We start from the raw sequence: 21,362 nt of genomic DNA, 5'->3' as shown, positions 1-21,362 counted from the left end.
GATTTGTAACATTTGTCAGTTTCAGAGATGTAAATGCTTACACTGAAAATTTAGCTAACAACTCCATCTAGTTTAAGCAAGTTCCAAAATACCCATAGTTTGACTTCTCTATTGTTCTTGTTGTTGAGTTGTTTTGGTTGTACAACTCTTCAAGATCCCAATTGGGGAATTTTTTTTTTGGCAAAGATACTGGAGTGGTTTGCCATTTTCTTCTCCAGCTCATTTTACATATAAGGAAACTGAAGTATACAAGTTATGTGATTTGCCCAAGTGTCTAAGGCTGAATTTGAATTCAGGTTCTCCTAAATTCAGGGCTGGTACTCTATCCTACTTCTTAGTCTCTCTTAAATCCCATTCACATGCAAGTTATTACATCAACCAGCAATTCTTTTGGAGAATGAAAGATGAAAAGAAACTAAAAAGTCCTTCCATCTGAATTGAATACTGTTCCCCTCATTTTGTAGAGAGCAGTAATAATTTGCTTCAGGTCTCAACTTAGTTAGTAGGATTAGGGTGCAAGTCTTGGTTCCCGTGTCTCCAGTTCCTGAATCAACAGGATCTGCTGCAATAAACTATAAATCTATCAATCACACTGAGGCTTTACTAGGACTACTAAGACAAAAGCCAGAATTTGGAGTACCTATAATTTTATTGGTGTGGGTAATACTCCCACCAATGAAGATTATAATCTCTGAAATTTAGTCAACAATCTCCGAGAGCTAATATGGCTGAAAACTCCATCCTCCTGTAGCCTAGCTGGAAATGAGTCTTTCTGAATTCTGTTGGGCTAGCCTTTGAACAGAAGACATCCTCCAGATCTTTCCAGCTTGGCAAGGCCTGCAATATATTGTTCTCTACTGGCATCCTTTCAAGAACTCAGGGTCAACTTCACATCACCAGGAGGCATCCGCATAGGACTTGAGTAGAGGATGATGAGGACTTTTTTTTTTTTTTTTTTTCCATTTGGACCAGATCTGTGATTGTCAAACTTTAAAAAAAACCAAACCACATAATTTTTTTAAATTCCTAATTTAATTTTTAAACTGTTGTAAGCATTATCTATGGAGAAAATATTACCAGAAGAACTTGAATTTTATTTTATAGGGCAACTTGGGATTTCCAAAAAAGATGCATAATTTTCTCCCAAAAAACCTCTCTAGGCAACTTTCTTCAATTCTGGGTCCATTTCAAATGCCCTTTTGCATTTTGTCTGAGGTATTTGTACAGATGGATAGGCTCAATGAGCTGTTTATGTAATTCTATACCATTGTTCAAATAATAGGCATCCTTTATCTACTATTTTTTCTTGTGTGGATTGTTAGACTAAATTTTTTTGAGTGCTTGAGCCTCTGCAGCATTTGGAGGTTGGATACAATCATTCCAACCGCCAGTCACCAAAAGAACCTCATTTCTTCCATTTGTATTCTATGTTGGATTTCCTCTGTGACAAACATCTTTAGTCAGCATGATTCTCTTTGTTTTATGCCTTATTTGATGCTATATGGCCATGAGTCATGGAACACCACAGTCAAAAATGTGAGTGACCCAGAGAGCAACAAGAGAGATATATAATGGGAATAAGTAGGCAGCAGAATATTAATAGTGATGAATTGTATAAAAGAAGTGGTGTAAAGAAATCATTCAGAAAGATGATCAGAATAGGAAATGGTTCTTCCCTTCCCTTCTTTTCCTTTTCTCAAGGAATTCTTCCCATCCTAGATCCTAAGCTTCCATCCACATTCAATCTCCATAGTTCTTTCTCTGAACGTGATTGATATTTTCCATCCCAAGAATATTGAAATTGCCTTGATTCACCTCATTGTTGAGAAGAGCCAAGCCCGTCAGCTGATTATCACATAATCTTGTTGTTGTTGTGTACAATGTTCTCCTGGTTCTGCTCACTTCACTTAGCATCAGTTCATGCCTTTCCAGGCTTTTCTGAGAACAGCCTAACAGAAAATAGTTAAGAGAGGGGAGACATTAGAATTAAGAGGGATTGGGGAAGGCTTCCTATACCAGATGGAATTTTAGTTGAAACCACAGAAGTCAGAGAAGTCAGTAAGTGGAACTGAGGGGAGAAAGAGCACTTCAGGCTTGGGAGATAGCTGGACACAAGGCCTGAATTACCTAGATTTCTCCCTAGATAGTTGGAATTCTTTTTTCTTTTCTTTTCTTTTCTTTTTTTTTTGGTGGAATTGTCAGACAGTTCTCAAGTGTATAGCATTCTGCAGCTTAGCAGGTTGGGACCTTTATATACTTCTAAAACTTCCTTGGCCTGTCTAATTTATTCTTGGACCACGGCCACTATTGTCAATGGAAATCCAAATCTTCTAACCCTTTGAAGTTCACTCCTTTCTCTGACCTTCTCCCAAGTGATTCTCACTTAAGGGTTTGACTGGAACTGTTCTACCACTAGACTGATCTGGAACTGAAATTCTGACTTTGAAACTTTCTCTTTTATCCAAGTCCCCTGGGACATGGCTCTCTCCATCACACTGTTTATCCTGTATCTCATTTTATCTAATCCCTAGAAACATTTCAAGTTGATCATGTTTATGCCTTTGATTGATTAATGGATCTAATAAAAGAGTCTAAGAATTATTTATATTCACTTTAATTTCTGATTAATTCTATTTTTTGGCAGATAAAAGGAGTGGGGCCTACAGCATCTTATTTGCCTTAATTGAGTTTGACAAGTATAAAACACTCCTTTATACTAGGTAATAAGTTTCCTAAGGGAAAGGTCTATCTCAGATTTTTTTTTTCTTTCTGCTCCCAAGATCTAGCCCAGTACATTATACATAATAGGTGCTGGATAAATATCTATTTAACTTATTCAATTTTAGTTTTGGAGTGATAGAAGTGAGGAAAGGGAAGCACATACCAGACCTATGACTCAGCTTAAGAGAAGGCCTAAAGGAAAAAAAAAATTTGGATAGACAGGAAAAAAGGGCTTTCTAAGGGTGTGTCTTCAGATTTTTGGCAAGACAACAAAGTGAGTAGTTGTGACTACACCTAGTTTCCCTGCTTCACCTCCAAACAATGACAAATACACCAATTTTTTTTTTTTTTAAGAGAGGAAAGGGAAGAAGCCCTTACAAGAAAAGGAAAACCTTTTGAGAAAATGAAACAAAGTACAAGTGAAAAAAGAGACATCTAAATATTCTAGAGAATAAAAGAAAGTGGGGATGAATTTCCAAAAGGAAAGAAAAAAATGAGAGCTCTGAAAGAAAAACAAACTCCAGAATGATTTATAATTATGATAAAAAATATGAAGCAAGAACTGGCAACTCTACAGCTGGAAATAAGATAGCTAAAGGAAGAAGTCAAAGGGACATATACAAATACTGACACCACAAAAAGCATTTTTTTTTTTTTGCTGGTTTTTTTGAAGCAATTGGGGTTAAGTGACTTGCCCATGGCCATACAGCTAGTAAATGTTAAATGTCTGAGATCAAACTTGAACTCAGGTCCTCCTTGCTACCTCCATAGTGGAGCCTTTTAATGTAATAGTACACTCCCTGAGAAGATGATCAAACTAGGGAGACTGAAAAAATCAGAGATGGAAGAACAATTGAGAACAATTTTAAAATGACAAAACAAAACAAAAAAATTCAGATGTCCAGAAAACAAAGAAATAGAAAACAGCTTGGTGAGAGTCTCAGAATTATGTTTCCTGAAAAATTTAAATAAAAATTAATTTTAATATTATATTACAGAAAGTTAAACGAGGAAATCACCTGGACATATGAGAAACGGAGGCAAGGGTGCAAAAGATTAGAATCCACAGGATGCCAACAAAAAAGATCTCTATTTAGATCTGAAGTTTAACTCAAAAATAATAGTTTCATAATCCAAGAGAAAAATCTTACAAATCAGAAGAAAACCATTTACATATTGACAAATACCAATTTGAAATGCATAAGACTATTTGAGGGCATGAAATTAAAGAAAAAAATTGGAGTCTGGTATAATAAAAACTAAGGGAAATTAGTAACTCCAAATTAATTATTCCCCCAATATAATTGTTGAGATTGGAGTAATAACCCCAAAGGACATAAATCCTTACGAATCAAGAGTTACCTCAAAAGAATTTGTAGCCATAGACCTCCAAATCAAGAAGTAAAGATCTTATTACTCTGCTAAGAGTGGGCTAAATTCCAAGAGAAGTTAGCAAGAAAAATGAGGTTAGCAATTAATATGGGAAAAAATAAGTTTTCTAGTAGAATTCACAGTTAATTAAGAGAGAGACACTATAAAAGCCTGGCAAGTGGGGTATTACTGAGATAACTCTAAAAGAAGTTTAGGGTCCTAATAGGCATTAGCTGTTGTGACAATTAGCAAATAGACTAATTCCAAAAAGAGACTTAGGTATGATATTGACTGGCAGGCTAACATCCTAAAAGAAGTTTGGCAAGGATTTCAGTATGAGCAGATCTTTTTTCCCCCTTTCCACATTCATCATGCTACACAAGAAAAATCAGATCAGATCAAAAAGGAAAAAAACAAATAACAACAATAAACAAGGTGAAAATACTATATTGTGATCCACATACAGTTCCCATGGTCCTCTCTGGGTGCAGATGGCTCTCTCCATCACAAGTCTATTGGAATGGCCTTGCATCACCTCGCTGTTGAAAAGAGCCATCACAGTTGATGATCACATAATCTTGATGCTGTATACAATGTTCTTTTGGTTCTACTCACTTCATTTAATTCAATTCATATACATCTCTCCAGGCCTCTCTGAAATCATCCTGCTTTCTTATAGAACAATAATATTCCATAACATTCATGTACCATAACTTATTCAGCCCTCCCCAGCTGATGGATATCCACTCAGTTTCCAGTTTCTTGCCACTGCGAAAAAGGCTGCCACAAACATTTTTGTACATGTGGGTCCTTTTCCCGGTTTTTTGTTTGTTTGTTTGTTTTTTTTATGAATGAACAGATCTTTTATACAAGAAATACTTGGTTTTCTGATTAGCTATAGTAAAAGTGGGGTTTCTAAAGACCTCTAAACAATAGAGACCTGGGACTGTAGTCAAAAAGCCAATTGAATAAAAGGCCTTAAATCTGGTATTAGCCTATCAGTGCTCTTCCTTGCTTGCCTAGGGAGTATTGTAATTCTATCAGTGCTTCAGGCTTTCTCTGCTAACTCCTGCCTGAATACTCAGGACCTCTTCACGGTCCTGATAAATGATATCAGGAAATTTGTTTATTTTCTGATGAAAATCCAGAACTGAGAATGATCTTCAACTTGTAAATGGACTAAGTAGATGAAGATAATCTATAAATCAATGTTAGTGTAGCTCTGGGCCCAGGGGATTTGAATTCTGCATCTCCATCTCTACTAAAGAGACCCTCTTAAATTTGAACTGAGGCACCTATGGACTATGTTCAGTCTTGGAGAGGCCTGCCCATCTACAAAAGGAAAGGGAAAGGATAAGAAAAATAAGGGAAAAGAATAAGCATTTATATAGAATCTACGATGTGCCAGATACTGTGTTAAGTACTTTTACAAATATTATCTCATTTGATCTGACTTCAAGCCCAGCACACTATCTTTGAAGCCACTGGCTGCACTGAAAAAGGTTTATTAAAAGTTAATGATGAGAAGGATTTTGATCAGAAAATCCCAAGCTCTCCAAATTTCCCCCACAAACAAGACAAAACAGCCTCAGGGCAAACATGGAGAAATTAAAAACAAATAGGAATTGGGATCCTGGGACAATTGGAGAAGATGGGAAGAAAGATACTAGGGGGGAGATAGTGTGAAGTATAAATATCTCCAGGCTAATTCTTCTGAAATAACAAACGGTGAGCCTTGGGGTTAACTAAATTGGGAAGTACCCCCAGCCTCAGCCACAGGAACTTTCACTTCCCAGACAGTATGGGGAGTCAGCCTTCTGAATCTTAGGGGAAGATTGAGGGAACCTCCATTGAGGAACACCAGACCCAAGTACTACAAAGACCAGGCTCTAAACAAGAAGGAACCTGGTGAGTGCAGAAGCAGTGAGGGCAGGGATGCTATGCTAGCTACAGGCAGAGTGGAGTTCTTAGTTTGGGATTCCAGGCTAGAGGGGAGAACTGAAGGAGGACCTGAGATCAGAGGCACTCCTACCCCTACCTCTTACAGGAGGAGAGATGATTACACTAACAATCTCTCTCTTGTTTGTTTGTTTGTTTGTTTGTTTGTTTTTTTGTTTGTTTGTTTGTTTTTTTAATGACTAAGCAAAAGAGAAACAACTCAACTATAGAAAGTTTCTATGGAAAAAGAGAAAACTGGGGTTCATCTTCAGAGGAACTTATTGAAGTAAAAATGTCTCCAGTCCCAAAGAGTAACATTGAATGAATACTTGTCCCAAAAGAATGCATAGAAGTATTCAAAAAGACTTTAAAAAAACAAATGAGAAAGACTGAGGAAAAACTTAAAAAATGACAACAATCCAAGAAAAACAAAAAGTTTATGAAAAGAAAGTCAACTAACTATCACTTTTAAGAAGGAAAATGATTATTTAAAAACTAGAATTGAGCAAGAGGAAATTATAAGAGACCAAGAAATAATAAAACAAAATATAAAGAATGAAAAATAGAAGACAATGTGAGATGTCTCATAAGAAAAACAATAGATCTGAAGAACAGATCAAGACGAGAAAACATAAGAATAATTGGACTACCTAAAAGCTATGACCAAAAAAGAATCTGAGTACAATAATACAAGAGATAATTAAAGAAAATTGACCTGAATTGTTAGAACAAAAGGGGGAAGTAGAAATAGAAAAAAAAAATCTGTTGATCACCACCTGAAAAGAGCCAAGAAAAACCCTACAGGAACATTATTGCTAAATTTCAAAATCTCCCAGATCAAAGAGAAATTTTTACAAGCAACAACAATTTAAATACACCTTGAGCCACAACCAGAATCACACAAGCTTTATCAGCTGCTACAATAAAAAAATTGTAAGTCTTGGAATACTACATATTGAAAATCAAAAAAATTAGTGTTCCAGACTGTAGTGGGTAGGAACTCTGAAAAGGTATGCTTAAGGGTTAGTAGCAGTGGAATTGATGAGATAATTGGTCCCCTAGAGATAATGATTAGCTTATACTCAGTATGATGAATTGATTTAATTGTAACATATTTAAGAGGTCAGTGTCAGGCTGAAGTCGGCGAACAGAGACTGAGATGTGCAGACTGACTGACACTGCTGGTGCAGACTAGGAAACTGAAGGAGATAATAAAGACTTTGGACTTTATTCCTGACTATTTTCATGGTGATTATTCTGCTGAGACCAAACCTGGTCCCAAAGCCCTCCGGGGCTAGCCAGACATTACACCAGACAAAATTATTACATCCAGTAATCACTAAGTTGTGATCCACACAGTCCCCACAGCCCTCTTTCTGGGTGCAGATAGATGGCTCTCTCCATCACAAGTCTAGTGGAATTGGCCTAGATCATCTCATTGTTGAAGAGAGCCACGTCCATCAGAATTGATCATTACATAATTTTGTTGTTGCTATGTCCAATGATCTTCTGGTTCTATTCACTTCACTTCAGTACCAATTCATATAAGTCTCTTCAGGCCTTTCTGATATCATCCTGCTGATCGTTTTTTTATAGAACAATAATATTCCATAGCGTTCATATTCCATAATTTATTCAGCCATTCTCCAACTGACGGGCATTCACTCAGCTTCCAGTTCCTTGCCATTACAAAAATGGCTGCCACAAACATTTTTGCCAATGTGAGCCCTTTTCCTTTTTATATAATCTCTTTGGAATATAGACCCAGTAGAGACATTTAATATAGCAGTTCTTTTTGTGGTGGCAAAGAATTGGAATTTGAGGGAATGCCCATCAATTGGGGAATGACTGAATAAGTAATTATACATGATTTCATGATTCTAATCAAATATGATTGTAGCTATAAGAAATGATGAATAAGATGGTTTCAGAAAAATCTTGGGAAGACTTACATAAACTAATATAAAATGAAATGAGCAGAACCAGGAGAACATTACACATAATGACAGAAATATGTGAATGAGTAGGCTATTCTCAGTGATATAATGATCCAAGACAATTTCAAAGGACTAATGCTAAAAATTGCTCTCAATCTCAGAGAAAGAATTGATGAAGTCCAGCAGATTGAAGAAAAGAAAAAGATTAAGAATTTGAAGTGAGTATTTTGAAAAGGGAACATATAAAATCTAATCATCTGAAGGAGGCAGGCAGAGAGAAAGCAAAGGAGAAATAAAAGAATACGTAACAGTCACGCTAAGGAAAAAGCATAAAGCTCAGGTATTTTGAGTGATTCACTATTCCTTTTTGTACCTTACTAAACTTACTACTTTATTGGATAGTAAGAACTCTTAACATGATAGAATACTTCAGTTTTAGAAAAACAAATACCTACTTAAATGGCTCCATAGTGCAGTGGATAGAGGGTAGGATCTGAAATCAGGAAGATCTAAATCCTTTAATTTCAGTTTTCTCAGCTGTAAAATGGGGATACCTACTTCCCAGAGTTGTAAAGATCAAGTGAGTTAACAAAAAGTGCTATAAATCTTAATACACTATATAAATGCTTTTTATTGTTATAATTATTATTATTTATGTGGGCATTTTGTCCTTAGTGTAGATTATACTTCCTATACATTTTGTTATCTAAGGGTAGGACTATTCAAGTCTTAAGCCACATAACCCAAAATGGCATATGGAAATCTGTACATCATAAATCCATATTTGGTATATGGTTACTGACACCAAAGAAAACATAGGTCCAGTTTAAACAACAGCAAGAACAAGAAAAACTCCTAGTAAATAGTTATTAAATAGAATTTAATTGAAAAAATGGAAGTGAGAATATTTTTTTATTCTATTTTATCAATGAATTAAAAATAGGATGATTTTAGATTACTCCTTTTTTCCAGACCAATCATTTCAATGAATTGGTATCTTTTTCATATCTATTTTGTAAGGAGTTATGCTTTTTCCATTTCATCTAATCTATTTTTAAAGAGTTTTCTTCAGATAATTTCTGTTTTTCCTTTTCCATACCCTCTTGTGAAAATTTCATTTAATCTTGTAGAACTATATTATTTGTACTGAACTAGAGAACTATTAATCACCATGCTAAACTAGATAACCATTGTCTCATCAATTCCTCTGACTTAGCACCTTGTAAAAATCCTTGTTTCAAGTTCAGAGTTCTGGCCCATAACACCTTTTCCCATTTTTCTTTTAACTCTCTTTTAAGATCCTTTTTGAAATCTTCCAAGAAAGCCTTGTGAAATGGGAACCAGATCATAACTCCCTTTGGGGCTTCAACTGGAGTTGATTTGCTTTTAGGAACCTCAGGATTTAAGGTCTATTTTTTTCTCTCTCCACAAAAGCTGTCTATGGTGAGAGTTGATTTTTTTTTTTTTTTTTTGCTCATTTTTTTAAGGTTTGAGATCTGCTCTTAACATAAAGGAACAGCAGCTGCTTTAGTTTGTCCTGGGGTAGTTCTGCTGATTGACTTCCTATGCTGGGTAATCCTGGCCAGATCGGTTCTTCCTGGGCTCAGCAGTTTACAATTTGCCTTTTATAGCAAATCTGCCAAACCACTGATTGCAACCAGGACAGAGTAGTCTAAGAGGCTCACGAAAATTCCTACACTCTTGCTCCCCACCCTAACTCCTTGCCCCAGGCTCCCTGTGCTGCTGTCTGGGCTCAGCAGACTGCCTCTTTTCCTGTTTGAAAGACCTGTTCTGAAGTTCTTCCAAGGTACCTTCTTCTGGAAATGCATGTACTCCAAATATCTGTGGGTTCTGTCACTTCAAAACCCAGTTTAGAGGCTTAATCTGCTGTTGGTTTTAGAAAAGGTCAAAGGAGGTCACAGAGAGTTGTTTCTACTTTTCGCCATCTTGGTTCAGACTTAGTATTTCATTGGTATAAGGAACTTTTTCAGGAAACTACTTCTCTACCAATGGGGATCAACAACTGTCCTATCATTTTTAAAATTAATTTTATAATTATAATTTTTTTGACAGTACATATGCATGGGTAATTTTTTTTTTACATTATCCCTTGTACTCACTTCTTTTCCAAATTTTCCCCTCCTTCTAGATGACAGGCAGTCCCATACATGTTAAATGTGTTACAGTATATCCTAGATACAATATATGTGTGTAGAACTGAATTTCTTGTTGCACAGGAAGAATTGGACTCAGAAGGTAAAAGTTACCTGGGAAGAAAAACAAAAATGCAAACAGTTTACACTCATTTCCCAGTGTTCCTTCTCTGGGTGTAGTTATTTCTGTCCATCATTGATCATCTGGAACTGAGTTAGATCTTCTCTTTGTTGAAGATAACCACTTCCATCAGAATACATCCTCATACAGTATTGTTGTTGAAGTGTATAATGATGTCCTGGTCCTGCTCGTTTCACTCAGCATCAGTTGATGTAAGTCTCTCCAAGCCTCTCTGTATTCATCCTGCTGGTCATTTCTTACAGAACAATAATATTCCATAACCTTCATATACCACAATTTACCCAACCATTCTCCAATTGATGGGCATCCATTCATTTTCCAGTTTCTAGCCACTACAAAAAGGGCTGCCATGCCCTATCATTTTTACCCTTGAAAATATTCATGGACATTAAGAGGCTAAATGATTTGTCCAGGGTCATATAACCAATCAGTCAATAAATATGTATTTTATGCTTACAACACACCATGCACTGTGCCAATGGGTCATATTATAAAGCTAGTATGTGTTAGAGATAGGTCTTAAATTCAGTTTTTGCCAGCTTTCTATCCATAAGGGTACATTGCCTCTGTAAGTCACCATTAATGCATTTAAAAAATATTTTATTTATAGAAATTCAATTTAGAGGATAACTTTTTAAGAAACTAATCAGCTTCACAAATTGAGGACCTCTCTCTGGCATTGTAGCCCTAAAATATTAGAGCATCTCAAGAAAAAGGCATTCATCTATGTGGATATTTATCATGAATTTATCAAGGCTTTGATGACAGGCCTCTTCATTGGGAAAATATTCTAGAAGGCCAATGGAAGATACAGGAAGATACAGACCTATTATCCCTGTGACTGAGAGAGGTCGAGGCTGGTGAATTGCTTAAATTTAAGTGTTGAGATTCATTAGAGTTAAAGCTGTTGGAGTATTGGAACTAAGACTTCATCACTATGGTGAGCCTTCGGAGCTAAGGGCCACCAGGCTGCTTAAGAAGGGGTAAGCAGATCCAGGTCAGAAAAAATGGAGCACTTTAAAGCTTCTGAGCTGTCAATGTTTAGTTCTTTCATTTATACTGAGAGAGAGACAGAGTGACAGAGAGAGAGAGAGACAGACAGACAGACAGAAGGAAGAAGAGAGAAGAAAGGAAGGAAGAAAGAAAAAGGAAAGAAAGAATAAAGAAAGGAGAGAAGAGAGAAAGAAAAAGAAGGAAGGAAGACAGACAGAAAGAAAGAGGGAGGGATGAAGGAAGGAAGAGATGAAAGAAAGTAAAAAAGGAAGAAAGGGAAATAATTAAAGAAAGAAGAAAAGAAAGAAAAAAGAAAGAAAGCCTAAATGAGACCAAAAATGACAATGAACATTTCCAAACATTGACTCTTGGAAAGATCAGACTTATATTCTACCTTAAGGAGTCCATGAATTCTTTTTCCATCTTCTAGGCTCATGGTTCTATCTATATTATGCACTGTTATCCTCACTAACTGACTGAATCTGCTGCCTGTGTGGGAGGTGTTAAAAAAACCTTTTTTTAGAGAGATAATTGAATCAACTGAGGGAAGTGGAGTGTTTTATTTCTGGTGGGGATTCTTGAATAATTTGTTATTAATTTTGTATTTTGCTTGAAAGATTACTGTTGTCTACTTATGTTTTTACAGCTTTTATGTGAGTATGTATGACTTTGCATTGTCAGTGTGTCTCTTAGATGCCTAGATATGAAACACAATCATTTTGTGATTATTCAAATCTGAATTTGTGGGTCGATGTTTGGAAGAAAGATTGGCTTGCTCCTTTGAAGGGAACAAAAATGTGTAACTAGAATATTTAGGTAATTTCCTCTCATCTTCGAAGTAATTTTTGATCTTTTAACAGACTATGTCAACATGACATAAAATACTGATTACAAGTATAAAAAGCAATCAACCTTTTAAATAAAAGGTTGACACCCCAAAATTGTCCTGACTGATTTTTCTCTTTCCATATTAATAAATGTTGAGAGGAAGTTTGAGTTTGTGTGCTGAACGTGGAGTCAGGAAGACTGACTGGTTTACAATCTAGTCTTTAATATCTACTAACCTGACCTTGTTTTTTTAACCTGTTGGCCACAGGCAAATCCCTAGGATGTAGGCTATAACTATGTAGGTAGATTTAGTTCCCAGGGTTGGAGTCTCCCTTCCTTTTTCCCTCCTCCACCGAAAAGCCAACCACCACCACCATGACAACGGAAAAACCTACTCCATATTATTCCTGTAACAAATGATGAATGAATAAATGTTTTGGTCTTAAATAGCTTAATGTATCTTCAATCAAGTAAATACTAATTTTCATATACTCTCCACCCCCTAGTATATAAATGGAAAATACAGCTTTGTGATTATCCTCAGAATCTTGCTACTCCTTGACCTCAGACATATGATATATTTCCAGCTTTTCTCTCTGTCCTAAGTTCTAGTCCCACGTCACCAACTGCTTATTGGACATTTCAAAATGGGGAATGTCCCAAAACTTAATGTATTCAGAAAAGAAACTCAGTATTTTTACTCCCAAACTCATTCTTTTTCCTCTGACAAATTTTCTTATTTTTGACAAAGGCATACCATTTTTCTAGACTCTCAGTTTTGTACTCTGTATTAACCTAGACTCTTCATCTTCCTTAGCAGGGCGTTGTTTGAGTCAGCTCAAACCATCTCAGAGACAATTGTTAAATTTCCACTGTGAACTTTTACATTTAGAAATAGGCAAAAGCTACAAACCAGAGTTTGATTTATTATTCTGTTGATTGCATAAGAGTCTAAATGGTGGGGGAAATGTTAATGAATATTGACCTTAAAAGTTTGCCTAGCAAACTTTTTTTTTTTTTTTAATTTTTTTTTATTATATATATATATATTTTATAATATTATCCCTTGTATTCATTTTTCCAAATTACCCCCCCTCCCTCTATTCCCTCCCCCCGACGACAGGCAATACCATACATTTTACATGTGTTACAATATAGTCTAGGTACAATACATGTGTGCGAATATCATTTTCTTGTTGCACAATAAACATTAGAATCCGAAGGTACATACAACCTGGGCAGACAGATATTAGTGCTAACAATTTACATTCACTTCCCAGTGTTTCTTCTCTGGGTGTAGCTACCTCTGTCCATCATTGATCAACTGGAAGTGAGTTGGATCTTCTTTATGTTGAAGATTTCCACTTCCATCAGAATACATCCTCATACAGTATTGTTGTTGAAGTGTACAGTGATCTTCTGGTTCTGCTCATTTCACTCAGCATCAGTTGATTTAAGTCTCTCCAGGCCTCTCTGTATTCCTCCTGCTGGTCATTTCTTACAGAGCAATAATATTCCATGACCTTCATATACCACAATTTACCCAACCATTCTCCAACTGATGGACATCCATTCATCTTCCAGTTTCTAGCTACAACAAAAAGAGCTGCCACAAACATTTTGGCACATATATGTCTCTTTCCGCTCTTTAGTATTTCTTTGGGATATAATCCCAGTAGTAGCGCTGCTGGGTCAAAGGGTATGCACAGTTTGATAACTTTTTGGGCATAATTCCAGATTGCTCTCCAGAATGGCTGGATTCTTTCACAACTCCACCAGCAATGTATTAGTGTCCCAATTTCCCCACATCCCCTCCAACATTTGTCATTATTTGTTCCTGTCATCTTAGCCAATCTGACAGGTGTGTAGTGGTATCTCAGAGTGGTCTTAATTTGCATTTCTCTGATCAGTAGTGATTTGGAACACTCTTTCATGTGAGTGGATATAGTTTCAATTTCTTCCTCTGAGAATTGTCTGTTCATATCCTTTGACCATTTATCAATTGGAGAATGGTTCGGTTTCTTATAAATTATGGTCAGTTCTCTATATATTTTGGAAATGAGACCTTTGTCAGAACCTTTGTTTTTAAAAATATTTTCCCAATTTGTTACTTCCCTTCTAATCTTGTTTGCATTAGTATTATTTGTACAGAAACTTTTTAGTTTGATGTAATCAAAATCTTCTATTTTGTGATCAATAATGATCTCTAGTTCTCCTCTGGTCATAAATTCCTTCCTCCTCCACAAGTCTGAGAGGTAGATTATCCTCTGTTCCTCTAATCTATTTATTATCTCCCTCTTTATGCCTAAATCATGGACCCATTTTGATCTTATCTTGGTATATGGTGTTAAGTGTGGATCCATATCTAATTTCTGCCATACTAATTTCCAGTTTTCCCAACAGTTTTTTCCGAATAATGAATTTTTATCCCTAATGTTGGAATCTTTGGGTTTGTCAAAGATTAGATTGCTATAGATGTACCCTTTTTTGTCCTTTGTATCTAATCTGTTCCACTGATCTACCGGTCTATTTCTTAGCCAGTACCAAATGGTTTTGGTGACTGCTGCTAGCCTAGCAAACTTTTGCATGTGGAAAGCTAGTTATAAAATATTTACCAGCATACAAGTCTTTATTTCCATATTTTGCCAAATCTTTCTGTTTCTACTTTTTTATCTCACATCATTCCTTTTCTCTCTATTCATATGGCCACCCCTCAGTTAAAGCCTTCATCACTTCTTACCTGAACTGTAATTCTGTATTTGTAACTGTAATTGTATTGCTGAGAATAGCTAAGTCATTCATAGTTGATCCCTGCATAGTATTGCTTTTACTATATACAATATTCTCCTGATTCTGCTAACTTCACTAAGCATCAGTTCATGTATAAATCTTTCCAGGTTTTTCTGAAATCATCCCGCTAGTCATTTCTTATAGCACAATAATATTCCATCACAATCATATACCACATCTCTGTTTACCTTTTAAGACCTTTTACAATCTGGTCCCAACCTATTTTTCCAGACTCACTGAACATACACTTTTGATCCAGCTAAACTGACCTTTTTTCTCTTCCTCATCCATAGCATTTCATCTTCAATACCTTTATAATGGAATCTCTCTAGGCCTGGAATATGTTCCTTTTTATCTCTCTTTCAAAGAATCTCTTCCCTTTTCTTTTTTCAAGATGCAACTCAAGCATTATTTTCTATGGTAAGTCTTTCTGAGAATCATTCTTAGTCCACTCAATTGTTAGTGCCCTGCCTCCCTAACTACCTTGGATTTATCTACTTTGTATTTATTCCCTTTACATTTCTTTTGCATTTACTTATACATGCACTTCTGGCCTTGTGAGAGTGCAGATTATTTTATTCTTTACATCCTCTATGAGAGCAACAAAGTAAATTGCTTAAGCATTACTTATTGGTGGATTGATTGATTAATTGGCAGGAAACAGTATAAGTATAGTGAGTTGAAGTTGCAATGATAGAAAATTTTGCTCTTTCATATTGGTCACTCTGAAAAGATGAACAGTAATATGGAGGTTCATAGAAATTTTTCTGTTAAGCCAGGAACCGTAATAAGTCTGAGATTGTGGACATTGGCCCACAAGCTTGTTGTGAATATCAAATAAGATAATATTTATAAAAGCACTTAACAGTGCGCAGTATATAGTAGGTGCTATGTACATTTTCATTCCCTTCAAACTAAAGACTCCAAGATATAGTTGAATAGGATCTACCTAAATACCAATCTACTAATAAATCATAAGCACCATGCGAGAAGGGTTATGTTTTGTAGCAATCTTTGGCTTACCAGTTACCTCTACTATAATGGTTTAGTTTAGTTACTATGCAAATTATTCCTCTTTACCTTAAGGTTTCCTAAACAGCATATCAAGAAGAAAGTCCTTCATCCCATGATCATCAGTCAGCCATACCCCCTCCTTCTGTAGGTTTGATTTGGCATCAGGTTCTCCCCAAACCTAAATTCTTTGACTAAGGGTTGAGAAAGGGGGAGACTGCCTCGAGAGAGCCCATATTATCTCATCTATATGAATAAATCTTTAGTGCCACTTTCTACCTAAGGAAAAGCCTATTGTTTGTGGTTGTTATGTGTTAAATAAACTGGCTTACTTCACTCACTTCCTGCCTCTGAGGTTCTAGATATTTCCCAGCCTCACAGGAATTTCCTTTGCCTTAGGTTTTCCTCTCCCTTGACCTCAAAGGAAGAGCTAGTAAAGATGAAATATATTTATCTGTGGAGGGTTGAGCAGAGTCTGAAATAAAGTAGACATTTATTAAATATTTTTAATTGATTGATTAATTGAAATACTTAGGATAAAAACTTAAGGAAGGTCTTACTATTTATATAGTACTTTTTGTATATATGTGTATTTTCCTTGTGGAATATATTTAAATTAAAGAATCTCTTCCATACTAAAGATCTGAGTTTAAATTTATTAACCTCTTTTTGCCTCAATATCTTTATTTGTAAAATAGGAATGATAATAGCATCTTCCTCCCCCTGTTGTTGTGAAATCAAATGAGATAATAATTGTAAAGTGCTTAACACAGTGTCTGGGATATATTGTGCTTTTTTATGGATTTTTTTCAAAATAAAAGAATCTCTGATATTCTCATAAGAAGCACAAAGCTCTGAATTAATCTGAATTAATTAATTTTTTATTATAGCTTTTTATTTACAAGATATATGCATGGGTAATTTTTCAGCATTGACAATTGCAAAACCTTTTGTTCCAACTTTTCCCCTCCTTCCCCCAGATGGCAGGTTGATCAATACATGTTAAATATGTTAGAGTATAAATTAAGTACAATATATGTATACATGTCCAAACAGTTATTTTGCTGTACAAAAAGAATCGAACTTTGAAATCGTGTACAATTAGCCTATGAAGGAAATAAAAAATGTAGGCAGACAAAAATAGGGGTATTGGGAATTCTATGTAGTGGTTCATAGTCATCTCCCAGAGTTCTTTCCCTGGGTGTAGCTGGTTCAGTTCATTACTGCTCTATTGGAACTGATTTGGTTCATCTCATTGTTGGAGAGGGCCACGCCCATCAGCATTGAGCATCATATAGTATTGTTGTTGAAGTATCTAATGATCTCCTGGTCCTGCTCATTTCACTCAGCATCAGTTCATGTAAGTCTCTCCAGGTCTTTCTGAAATCATCCTGCTGGTCATTTCTTATAGAACAATAATATTCAACATCCATATACCACAATTTTGAATTAATCTCTTACTGATTAGTGGGGAAGTTGTGGTAGGAAGGGAAAGAATAAACAATAGAACTAAGGTGTTGGTGGTGTTGTAGCCCAGTTGTTAAGCAGTCATGTCTGACTCTCTTTGACCCCATTTGAGGTTTTCTTGGCACAAATTTAGCAAATAGCTCCACCATTTTCAAGCAAGTTCCATCATATTCACGTACTAAGCACCTACCATAACGATTTTTTTTGGTAGGATTTTCTTGGCAAAGACACTGGAATGATTTGCCAAAGAATGAAGGGTCTACAGCTAATTTTACAGAAGAAATTGAGGATTAAGTAACTTATTTAGCATCAAATAGCTAGTAAATCAGATTTGAAATCAGGATGATGTCTTCCTGACTCCAGGTCCTACAATCAACCCACTGTGCCACTGAGCTGTTCCTCTTGAAGATGCACTATATAAATATTCTCATGTTTAACTAAATTCAGAATTCTTCAGCCATCACAGCTCTTGAAGATTGCTCACTGAAGACAGGACACAGAGGTGTACACTTGTAATCCCTGCAGTATAATGACTGGTTTCAGGCTTGGAGTCAGAAAAACTCATTTTTCTGAATTAAAATCTAACCTTACGACATTAGTTGTATGACCCTGAATAAGTCACTTAATCCTGTTTCCCTCACTTTCCTCTGAAGAAGGAAATCCGCAAACCACTTCAGTACATTTGCCAAGAAAACCTTAAGTGGGGTAATGAAGAATCTGACACTATTATATAACAGCAATAGATATAATGATTATATGTATTTTTAAAGTTTTCAAGCTATTAGTAATTAAAACTAGCATTTTTGCCAAGAAAAGAACAAAATCTAAATCTAAAGAGTCCAAGATAAAATTATAGACTATCTTGAAATCTTGAGTGGATAAATTGATTGCCTTAATTTATCTCCAATATAAATTGTATAAAAGGATGTACAGTAGTGGAACGAACTTTTTTCTCAAAGAAATTAGCTTTCCATCACTGGAAATAGTGAATGGTTCCCTTTTGCCTCAAGGATAAATTATAAATTCATTCACTTGGTATTTAAAGCTCTTCATGCTCCGCCTCCACTTAATTTTTCCAGGTTTTTTAAACATCATTGTTCTTTGTGTCCTCTATGATTCCCCAAAATAATAAATTTGTTTCTTTGCTAAGAAAACCACACATAGGGGTAAAAAGAGCTGGACATGGTTGAAAACAAACAATAAAAACTAAAGTTATAGAGCAGTGTTGATGTGCATTGCTGGAGTAATTATAAGATTACAGGGTTTAAGCTAGAAGCAAGCAACCTTAGAAATCATTTAGCCCAGGGAATTCTTAAGGAAGGATCCACAAACTGCCATGAATTAAGTTCAGGTCATCTTTGAACTTGAAAGGAAAAAAAAAACTACATCTTTATTTTCTCTAACCAACTGAAATACATAGTTTTCTTCAATAATGAATGTAACTGTATACTCAATAAAAATAACTTAGTCTCAGGAAAGGAGGAAAGTAGGGGAGGGAGAAGGAAATTTTGGAACTCAATTTTTTTTTTTTTAAAGAATGTTGAAGTTTGTCTTTATATGTAACTGAGGAAAAATAAAGTATATTAAAATAATGAATGTAAGCAATAAATATTCTAAGAAGGGGTACAAAGTTTTTGCCAGACTGCCAAAGGAGTCCATGACCCACAAAAAAGATGAACTACCTTTGATCTACTCCAACCTCTTCATTTTATAGATGAGGAAACTGAGATTAACTGCCTTAAATTGTAGAATTTGTGCAATTTGAAGCCAAACCTTCTGCTTCCAAATTGAGAGTTAGCAGAGAATATAGAGATTTTCTATTATAATTTCTGCTCCCCTGTTCAAAGATAAGGCCACTTAGATGAAGACAGGTGAAATAATAAACTTAAATCCATATTAGTCTAGCATTTGCAGAGTTAAGATTAGAATACAAATCTCTTGGATGAATTTTATCTACCTACCTATCTCTTTTTCTCTCTCTCTACCCTCTTCAATAGTTGGAGTTGTATCTACAAAATAGCAATAGGTAATATTTATAATAACTAATATTCAGCACATATAACCAGAAACAAAATTATAATAATTAACATTTATTAGATACTATATAATAGTAATAGCTAACATTAACCCTTGTAATGTATCAGGCAGTGTGTTAAGTACTTTATAATTATTATCTCATTTGATCTTCATAACAAGCCTGGGAAGTAAGTGCTATTATCATTCCCATTTTACAGATTAGGACATTGAGGGCAAGTAGCAGTTAAGTGAGTTACCCAGGATAGAGTCTGAAGCTGGATTTGAATTCAGGCCTAGTGTTGTTATCATTATGCTGTCTTCATCTTGTAGAAAAATAGGTCACCAGGATATTTTTTTCCCCACTTTTTAACTGGAAGTTATTATATTTATATAAACACAATCTCAAGGTTTTGTCAGTCCAATGTTTTTAGCCAATTTGGCCAAAAATGTGTCCCAATTGATTCAGTTCAACTTGATTCAATTCAACAAATATTTTCTTGAGCACCTATTATATACAAGGCACTGGGTAACATAACCTTATTTAGTTCATGACCTTCCCTCAAAGAATTGATATTGTGAGATGGGAACAATAGCTATGATATAATGTAGAGTATGATTTGTGAAGGATGAGTACAGATCAAACGTCATGAGAAGTCTGAGGAAGAAGACCTCCTGGGTATCTTTATCTGAGTAGATAAAACTTCATAGATAGTTTTGTGCCATCTGAAGTGGACCTTGAAGGAAGAGAGGCATAGCATGTTATGTCATGGCATATTAGGATCTCTGCAAGGATTGAGTCCCAAATTGGCTCTTTTTATTTACAAAGCGGGTTTCACCTTGAGCTGGAATTGAATAGAAAATCTTCAATTTAATAGGGCTGGAATTCTCCAGTTTAGGACTGAACCAACCTCACCTAGATAACAGAATGAAACTCTTTATCTTATTTCCCTCCAGTGGAGTCCCACAGATGCAGGGTCCAAGGAGAATCTCTCCCTCAAGGAGTTTTAGAGAGTTTTGGACTCCCTTCTTCCAAAGGGTACCTTGTGAGTTTTGAAAGGTTAGGAGAATGAGCCAACATAAATCTGGGAGCTGGAGTCCATACCTGACAAAGGCAAGACCAAGCCATCAGTAGGAGACAATTGGATTCACCCATCCATGGGCTAGTTTTGCATTTGGAAGTGAACTTGAGACGAATGTTAATGTTTATCCATTCTGTAATAATTCACAATACAGGCTGTTTAAAATAATTCTGCTTCAAACTCTCCAAAATACTTGAAAATTATAGAGCTTTAGTATTAAGGGAAGAAACAAGATTTAGTCTTTTTAGTCCATATTACATCTAAAACAGAATGAGATACTGATGGAGAGATAGTATTGGACTGGATTGGCAGCATTTAGGGATGAGAGAGGAGAGAAAGGGAAGGTGAGGACAGGATATTTCTGGAAGGGGAAGGATGCTAGTGGAAGGATCAGATCAAGAGAAGAAATCAGAGGAGTATCTGGGGAAAGGCAAACATCAGATCCCTTGTTGAAGTCTTCTTTGGGAATGTAAGCCTCTCTCTGACAACCCCTAGAAAACTTTCATCAGTTCAATGCAATTCAACACACATTTATCAAACTTCTGCTCTATATTCAGCACTGTGCTAGGCCTACAGATACATGGCAGCCTTAGTGAACTTACATTCATTTTCTTTCTATATTCTTGACTCTCTGGGACTTTCTACACAATATCCTGGAAATCTCACCATGGAGGCTCATTTTGCCTCTGAATTTCACACTTTGCTCTGGTGCTTTTTCCCTCTGGTGGGTTCTTCCCAGAACCTCCATGTGGAGGACACCCAGACCAAGCATAAATGCCTTCATTATTTTCAGGCATTTCTCCTGACTTTCCCAGACTTTCTTTACAATGCACTGGGTACCTTCATCTCTCCCTCCATCTCCTATCTCTTTTATGTGTCATCTTTTGCCACTAAAATAAAGAATTTCTTGAGGACA

General features: G+C 35.7%; 1 protein-coding gene across 1 annotated transcript in view; it reads left to right on the top strand.

The window, feature by feature from the left end:
* The first annotated feature begins 9,636 nt into the window (after positions 1–9,636).
* The window catches only part of LOC141554998 (parvalbumin, thymic-like), a 103,051-nt gene continuing 91,325 nt past the window's right edge, over positions 9,637–21,362 (top strand). Inside the window, exon 1 of the mRNA XM_074287539.1 lies at positions 9,637–9,774. The gene's annotated coding sequence lies outside the window, so the exon portion shown is untranslated. The remainder of the gene's footprint in view (positions 9,775–21,362) is intronic.

The sequence above is a fragment of the Sminthopsis crassicaudata genome, chromosome 1 (assembly GCF_048593235.1).
Source record: "Sminthopsis crassicaudata isolate SCR6 chromosome 1, ASM4859323v1, whole genome shotgun sequence".
Taxonomy (NCBI): domain Eukaryota; kingdom Metazoa; phylum Chordata; class Mammalia; order Dasyuromorphia; family Dasyuridae; genus Sminthopsis; species Sminthopsis crassicaudata.
The sequence above is the reverse complement of the archived record's forward strand: the minus strand, read 5'-3'. Positions and strand labels throughout refer to the sequence as shown.